The sequence below is a fragment of the Ailuropoda melanoleuca genome, chromosome 8, assembly GCF_002007445.2.
Source record: "Ailuropoda melanoleuca isolate Jingjing chromosome 8, ASM200744v2, whole genome shotgun sequence".
Lineage (NCBI taxonomy): Eukaryota > Metazoa > Chordata > Mammalia > Carnivora > Ursidae > Ailuropoda > Ailuropoda melanoleuca.
The window spans coordinates 83,211,462-83,219,947 of NC_048225.1; the positions used below are offsets into that span (position 1 = coordinate 83,211,462).

At 36.7% G+C, this 8,486-nt stretch overlaps 1 protein-coding gene across 3 annotated transcripts in view; it reads right to left on the bottom strand.

Annotated features, from left to right (window-relative positions):
• PLA2G4A (phospholipase A2 group IVA) overlaps nucleotides 1-7,329 on the bottom strand; it is a 157,037-nt gene extending 149,708 nt beyond the window's left edge. For 2 of the 3 annotated variants that reach the window (XM_011231846.3, XM_034666785.1), the window contains exons 1-2: nucleotides 7,222-7,329; nucleotides 7,057-7,138 (exon numbers count right to left, since the gene is read on the bottom strand). The gene's annotated coding sequence lies outside the window, so the exon portion shown is untranslated. The remainder of the gene's footprint in view (nucleotides 1-7,056; nucleotides 7,139-7,221) is intronic. The other variant, XM_002924848.4, reaches the window with a different exon arrangement.
• Nucleotides 7,330-8,486: the final 1,157 nt, after the last annotated feature.

Here is an 8,486-nt window from a genome sequence, read left to right on the forward strand (position 1 = left end):
GTTTTTTTTTTTTTTTTTTTTTTTTTTTTTTTTTTTTTTTTTTTGCTTTTCACTGACAGCAGGGGCATCATTGATGAGGATAAGGAAAAAATCCCATGTAACTACTGTGAACTTCTACGTATTTTAAATATAAATCCTCATATTTATATTTGGGTGGTCATCACCTCAAAACAAACAAACAAACAAACAAACAAAACAAAAAACCGAAAACAAAAAAACCAAAAGCAAAAAAACCCAACCCAAGTAGGGGCACGTGGGTGGCTCAGTCAGTTAAGCCTCCGACTCTGACTCTTCATTTCAGCTCAGGTCATGATCTCAGGGTCATAGGATTGAGCCCTGTGTCCAGCTCTGCACATAGTTGGCTTGGGATCGATCTCCGCCCCTCCCCCTGCTCACACACACACTCTCTAAATAAATAAATAAATAAAAATCTTAAAAAAAAAAGTATCAAGTAGTAGATTATAAGTAACCATCTTAAGAGAGTCCAATTAAGTTTTTAACTAACCCAGAAACCTCTTTAAATTAGAATTTTTACTATGTGGAATCTTCCTGAAGTATGTTACTAGCATCTTCTTCTAAGGATCAAGGACCTAACAATACTTTGAAGTCCTTACCTGAACATGAATTCCCATTATATACTGAAAGTAGTAATTCAGAAGACTGTGTCATGAACGACGGAAATACTATATAGTGTTATCTCTGTAAGATCTAAGTTCGTGACGTCAAATTTTAAATTCATCTGCCTTTTCTTCATGACAGTTGAATGGAAAGGAATTCAATACCTGTTTGAGGTTTGTGGTATATATAACAAGGGACTGATGGATATTAAGAAATCTTAATTACAGGTGCAGATGTCTATAGAGTATGCCCTTTAGGCACTTTTCCCCAAATTGCTTTTCTATAAATTCTTACAAAATTGCTTTAAATTACTGTTCTCAATACTTTCATAATACTGAACCAAATACATGTAAAAAGTCTACAAAATGGATTACTCTTTTGTTTCAAAAAATTAAAAATGAGAACCCGAAGAAAACTAAAGATACCATTAATCTCTCTGCCTCCAGCCTATCCTAGGCAGACATGATCTCTTCTGTAATTACGGATCCAGAAGTCAGCAAGAATACCTCCTTCCATAAGGGGTCTAACATCCCGGTTTATTATCTCTGTACTGCACTCAACCTGCTCATTGTGTTAAAGCTGAGGGCATTCAAGTGTGGAGCAAATTGGAAGTGTATTAATTTACTGACTGAAATGCAGAAGCTATTTGCTGACCCGTGTTTCCAGTGGCAGCTGCAGCCAGCAGTCAAACCCACCCCACTCTGTACTAGTTACTATGAAGTTATGCATATGCACAATCCGCCCTTTGGTTACTAAAGTTGGTTTTCACTCCTGAAAAGGAGTATCTGGTTTACCATAAGCTCCTAGATTGTTTGGAAAAGTAAAATAATAATGATTTGTTTTTTCTATAAATGATAAATCCAAGGTCATAGTAACCATTTTGATACAAACACTTTAGGCCAACTTCCAGGATTAATAAGAACAAAAAGAGCAATAGGCTCTGTAGGTTATACTTAGAATATTCTAAAAGAATGCTCCACTACCAAATGGAAGGAAAACCTTTGGTAAAATTAGTATCTATATAACTCATAATATGTCTATTTTATATTTTTGGCTAAAACTTCATACTCTTTTATTTTCTTAAAGTGACATATATCCATATAAAATGCTACATGGTTCCAAGACAAGAAATTCTAAATCATACACTACTTTTCCAGTCATTTTTTAAATGTTTGTGCAACTTCCTCTATCATGTTAATCAGTAGTCCAGTTATGAGAGCAGAACAATTGAATTAATATGGAATAGGGATGTGTATTTTCTGGTTCTTCCCCTATAACTTTTCTGATGTTAATAAAAATCACAATAAGCTGACAGCCTTAAGAGCATGCATCAACACTAAAAATACAACCCAATCAATTAATCACTGGAAGCCTACAAAATGCATGAAAATGGAAATTGTTTAAGACTTGGACATTAAACAAACCATTTCACTTTTCAATATCTCCCTTTTCACATCTGTAAAATATAAATCCCTGGTCTGCTACCTTACATGGTTATTGTGGAATGAAGTTCTTAAGCAACCTCTTTATAAACCACAAAACACTATGAAAAGGAAAGGTATTTTGGGGGGCACCTGGGTTGTTCAGTCGGTTAGGCATCTGCCTTTGGCTCAGGTCATGATCCCAGGGTCCTGGGATGGAGCCCCTTTTCGGGCTCCTTGCTCAGTGAGGAGCCTGCTTCTCCCTCTGCCTCTGTCCCTCCTCCTGCTTGTGCTCCCTTGGTCTCTCTCTCTCTCTCAAATAGATAGATGATAGATAGATAGATAGATAGAGAAATAAAATCTTAAAAAAGAAAGAAAGAAAGAAAGAAAGAAAGAAAGAAAGAAAGATGATAGATAGATAGATAGATAGATAGATAGATAGATAGATAGATAGATATTTTTGGCCTACTGTTATGTTTTCCAACTGAGTAATCAAAAAACAAATTGTAAATTAAATAGTAAAATCAAAACCTAAGCCAGACCAGCTAAGTAATATATATGTGAGTTTCATGTGTTATAAGATCATGAAATTACCCATATGATGGATATTTGCTTTCTAATTCAAAACCTCCTGTTACCTAAAATGCCTAAATTTCCCTACACACTCCAGAAGTCAAGAAAATGGGGAAGAAGATTAAGGAAGGGGATCAGGTCTTCACTACTGCATGCGCTGAGAAGAGAATAAACACAAAAACTGGGTCCAGCCTCTCCTCTCTATCCCAGGGCTGTCAAACGCGGATAAGAATCACTTACCAGCTTGCTGAGTTTTCTCTCAAGTCATTTGAATTCATTAAATAAGTCATTAGACTGGTAGTGCAGCCTTCCAAATCTGCTTAAGGTGAGCCTCAATTATTTCAGCTTATTTTATATTTGTACAAAGGGGAGATAAACTGTATTTTCAAAGAATGTGGTAAGGGTGGACTAAGCATCTCTTTTTTTCTCAGGCAGGTGAAGGTATCAAAAGATCAGAACAGGATCTGCGCTATTTTCTGTCTTCTTCAGAAAGGGCTCCAGAACCAACCAACCTTTGGGTTCCCCCACCTGTCACTGCCCTACTCGTCAAGGAGCAGGAGATGAAGAGATGCTGATAATTAAATGCATTTTCTCTGAGGCAGTTCTTGACAAAAACGGACACTATTTTTCTTACAAAACCTTTATGAGGAATCATGTAACCCTTAGTCCTATCTGTCTTCTCTACATGTCACCAGTCTGGATGTTCCTGGAACTATGGGATCTTCTCCAAGGGTTTTGGCCCTCTTCTCTGAACCCTCTTCAATGTCTCTGATTTTGTAGACTGTGACAGTCTATGAGAACAAAAATGACTTGCTTTAATTTTTCTATGCATCTCACCCAGTTTTAAAGAACAGGTTTCGGGCAAAATAAGAATAATCTTCCAAAATTGAGAAAAGCAGTATCTATAGAATTTTTACTTCCAGTTGAACATTTAGCCTTTGATGGTAAGACCCCAAGCACTTCAAAATTATTGAGGACCTTAAAGGGACTTGGATTATGTGTTATTTATATTGATATATACCATATTAGAAATTAAATCTGAAAAATAAAATATTTAAAAATCACATTGAAAGAGGCAATTCATAAACATAGACACGAGTGGCCACTATAAAATTGCCCAACCTTATTTCCAAAAAAAGTATAAATTTAAACAAGATATCATTTTATACAACAATTGACTAAGTTTCTGGATCTGTTGTTGTTTGTCCTGTTTGAGTGATTACACAGTGTTAGCGTAGGGAAATTCTACTCTCCCCTACAGCTTATAAATGGATACAATTTTTCTCAAGAGCAAAATGGCAAAAATAATTCCATGACATTTTGTTAAATGTTTTTGAGAACGCTCCAAATACTCAATTATTATTATTACTCCTATTTTACAGTTGAGAAAAGAATGTTTTGATAAACAACTGGCTTATGATCTCACAACTTTTAAGTAGCTTTTATTAAAGCCTGGGCATACTTAAGCATCTATCCAAAGGAAGTACAAACACTTATAGAAAGGGTCCTAGCTGAAACATTATTTATAATAGAAAACTAACCCATCTAAATATCCAACAGTTTATAAGCAGCCAATATAACATTTCCACAGACTAAAAATCATATCATGATGAGAACCACTCTTGCTCACGGACAGATTGCCATTACTTGCACAGTACCACACATAGTAAGGACTCAATAATATTTGTCTCAGATATGAATGAATACAAAATTATACACGAGTATAAAAAATCATGTTTTAACAGAAAATTTCATGACTGAGGAGTAAGCATGTTATAAAATAGCAAAGAATAGTGTGTTAAACTAATGAAACAAGGAAACCATTAGGCAAGGTGACTCAGTGGCCTATGTAAGCAAACCAAAATCTAAGCCGGTCTAAAAACTAAACTTACAAAATTGAAATGTAAGGACAGCCAATGATAGACAGCCAACTAGGCTTTAAACTATAGACAATAATTTCGTTATGTCGACTCCATTCTTTCTTTACGAAAGTCTTTCCTTGGAGATCCTGCCGGGGAAGTGCTTCTATCCACTTCCATTTGGCTCTGTCCCATTCCAATTGAGTTTTATTCAAATAAACTCTTAAAATTTTTGATATGCCTCAGTTTACCTTTTAACGAATGTAATCACAGTTTTGTAATATCTACATGTGAGTGTATGTATAGAAAAATGTCTAGAAATATAAACAGATGTATATACGTGAATTTGTGTCTCTTTGTACTGATGCATAAAAGTTACTCGATAAATATTTGTTGACTGAATAAATGAATGAATGGCATTTTAAAAACAGTTATCCCTTGAGGGGATTATAGGTCATTTTTTCCCTTCTTCCTTTGCGATTTTCTATATCTAAGGTAATTTAAACAGTGAGCAGGAATTATCTTTGTAATAGCAAGAATATTATACAACAATCCTGCTGGGAAATATTATCAGGAATTTTGTAATAAAAGCAGGAAATACAGACATCCCATAATCCAATAAAATATAACTTGTATCTTATTTTCCTATTTGTTTTACTTACTGCATTCAGCAATAAAAAATATCAGATGTTACAGAAAAAGGCAAGCTCAATATTGTGCAGTTAGTTACCGTAGGGGTTGAATCAAGAATCTAGGTCACTTGGTTTTCAGGCAAGTAGTTTTTTCCATTACACCAAATTGCTTAGAGTTCCAGAACACTAACGAATAAATGACAGTATGGGCACTGCAATATTCACTGTTCAACAGTTCTTATAAGCAAAATGATTTGCTCATTATTTGATATTAGCGGAAAACTCCAAAGTTCTAAAAAGTACCACATGTTGGTGTGACATGAATTGTTTCGGAGGGTTTGTGATCTTCCTAATGGTGTTTCCAAATTTGTGCCCGTTGGAGCAGTATGCATGAATTATTCTGCGGAAGGTTTGATATTTTTCATAAGATTTGTGAAAGGCTTTGTGATTAAAAAAAAAAGTTGAGAATAACTAAAGCTATGAAGTCTGCAAGCAAGAGGAGGGAAACAAACTGAAGGTAAGTAAAAGGCTTACAGAGGAAAGGGAACCACAGCTAACTCTGTCTTCCTCTTTTTTATTCCCGGAACATATGTTTTAATATGCAAATGATTTGGTTTCATGATTTTGCTTTCTAAGTAGTGACACCAGAAAAGATACTGATGGGTTAAAAACACAGGCCAAATTATCTCTACAGAATGAACGTTATCAGGTCCCAGGAAATTTTTTTAGTAATTTTCCTTTTCCTAATTAAACACAAATGCAAAATGCAAATGCAAAAATACGTCAAAAGTACGCATCTTTTTAACATTGAAAGTCACTACTGGGATATTTTGCATTCATGTTTAAGTAGAAAAAGGAAAATTAGTAATTATGTTTCTCAGTTTCTTGTCTCATGAAGTGTGCTACTCTTTCAGGAAGTTTGTAAAGCTGCTTTGAACAAATGCAGAATACACACTTCTCTGTATATTTCACAATTATTGCTTAATTTAAAATTTAACTCTTCCTCGGCTCAATGAAAGAAGCAAATACTTGTTTCTTATCCCAACATCAGACTTGACTGTCAAGGTCTAGGGACCTCTGGAATAAAATTTAAAAATCCTTAACAGGGTTTGTTTCACTACTATTCCCTGCAAATATCTCTTGGGCTACAATTCCGAATTTCTGCAACAAACAGAAACAGAAAACACAAATTCTCCTTGAAGTCAAAGGTTATATGTGCAAATATCATAAATGAGAATTGATACCCACCCAAATGAGATGTCTCTAGTATACTCTTCAACCACATTAGCTGAATAAATGCTCACATCATCAACCATTGTGAAGAGCATTTCTTGTTCTAATTTTTGAGATGAAAATCATTCTTTTTAAAGCTACCATGAATATAAGTCTAGGATCTTTAGATACGTGAAGCCACTCTTATTTCAAATCCAAATGCCCTTTGAAACTTCTTTTTCTAAAACGAAATGACCAAAATAGCATCCACACTCAAAACTTCACTTTATCACTTGCTCAAATCTTTCTTAGCATCTAGTTTTGAGCTCTGTTCTCCCAGCACGTCAAATAACTTAGGGCAGGGCGAATCAGCATGCCAGTACAATTCTCTTTTCACTACTGTCTTTTCGCCCAACACCGCAGCATATGAAAAACCCAGGAATGCTTTGCATAAGTAATCGTAATGTTTTTGTTTTTGTTTTTTTAAATTAAAACGTTACCGAGCCCACAAACTCCATCGCTAACGAGGCTCTGGGACTGTCACACAGCACGCTGCTCAAGTCTGGGATGGGTCACCATGGGGCGGCATCACGTGGAGCTCTAACAGGAGCCACCTCACAGGAACGCTCGCTTTCTTTCGGGGCTCTAAGTAAGAGAAACACCTGATCGCCCCACTCCCCTGCACCTTCAGACCCCGGAAAGCAAGCTGGCATTTGTTAGAAAGAAATTAAATTCCCTGACCTGTGTCTGGTTTCCAAAAGGCAGAGGAGACGCAGACTTGGTCAAACGGAGAGAATCCCAGGTTTGCCTCCGTCCTCTCTCCCTGCCAAGGAAGATACAAACTTAAAAGCTCAAGAGGACGAGGGGAGGGAAGGGGGGCGGGGCAGGAGTAAATATATTGCTTACTGTGCCCAGAGTTACATGAGATTCGTCTGGCTGCTTTTTGCCTCTAGCTTTCTGTCAGGATCCTTTTTTCAGCCCGGACTACACTGAAGTTCAAGTCTACTCCTTGGTAGGAGGGGCTAAAATGTGGGCTGGTTTCCTTTAGACTTCGCAGCTGTTTTTAAGGTGGAATGAAAGAGGAAGGGAGGGAACCAGTGTTCTCGAAGAAGCGGGTATCTTAAACGTAAATGTTTACTTATCAGTCTGAAGTCACAAAACGTGCGTAAAATAATCTGGAAATTAACTGGTGTAAATCACATGGATGCTCCTGGGTGTGTCCGCGCGTTTGTGTGTGGAAGTACGTCTTGCCCTTAAGCAGTCACTGCTTCCTCTCCCCCCCCCCCCCCGCCCCNCTTCCCCTCCCCCCCCCCCCCCGCCCCCGCCAAACAAGTAAGAACAAAATCGAAAAGATGAATAACCTAGAGCATTTTTGCAGTCTTTAAAAAAGCAAAGTTTATAACAAACCCAACATATCAGATATGTACATTCTGAAGATGAACGATATAAGTACATCAAAAAATCTAATCTATTCAAATATTTCCTCCCCAAAACTCAAAACACCTGCTAACCCAGTGTTTGCAAATTTAAGATTAAAGGCATACCAAAGGCTGTAATGCATATTTAGAGGTAAGGAGGAAAAGAGCAAATCACGTTGAATTACAAATTGGCAATACAAATGCAAATACCCCATAAAGGTGTAATAAAGAAGGTGTGCTGTTTAAATTTATCCAAATGCCACAAGAATGGACCAGTGTCTTTAAAGATTGACGTTTTCATGTAGGAGAGCTTGTTTTCAAACACACCTTAAACCTGACATCCAGATAACACTCTGCTTGTGGCTGCTATTTTCATCCCTATTAAAGAAGAGAAAGTTTAGTTTTTCTATTCCCCTCCTCCACACTATAAAATCCTGGTAATGCGAAGCTACTCAGAGATTAGGGGTGGAATGGACTCTAATTAAGGTATATTTATGAGGGGCGCACGGGTGGCTCAGTTGGTTGAACACTGGATTCTTGGTTTAGACTCAGGTCATGATCTCAGGGTCTTGAGACTGAGTGGGGTGTGTGGCTTTGTGCTCAGCGGGGAGTCTGCTTGAGATTCTCTCTCCCTGGGCTCCTCTCCCCCACTCACACACTCTCTCTCTCTCCAAATAAATAAATAAATAAATATTATAATATATAATTATTTATATATAATATAAATAAATAGTTATATATAATTATTTATAT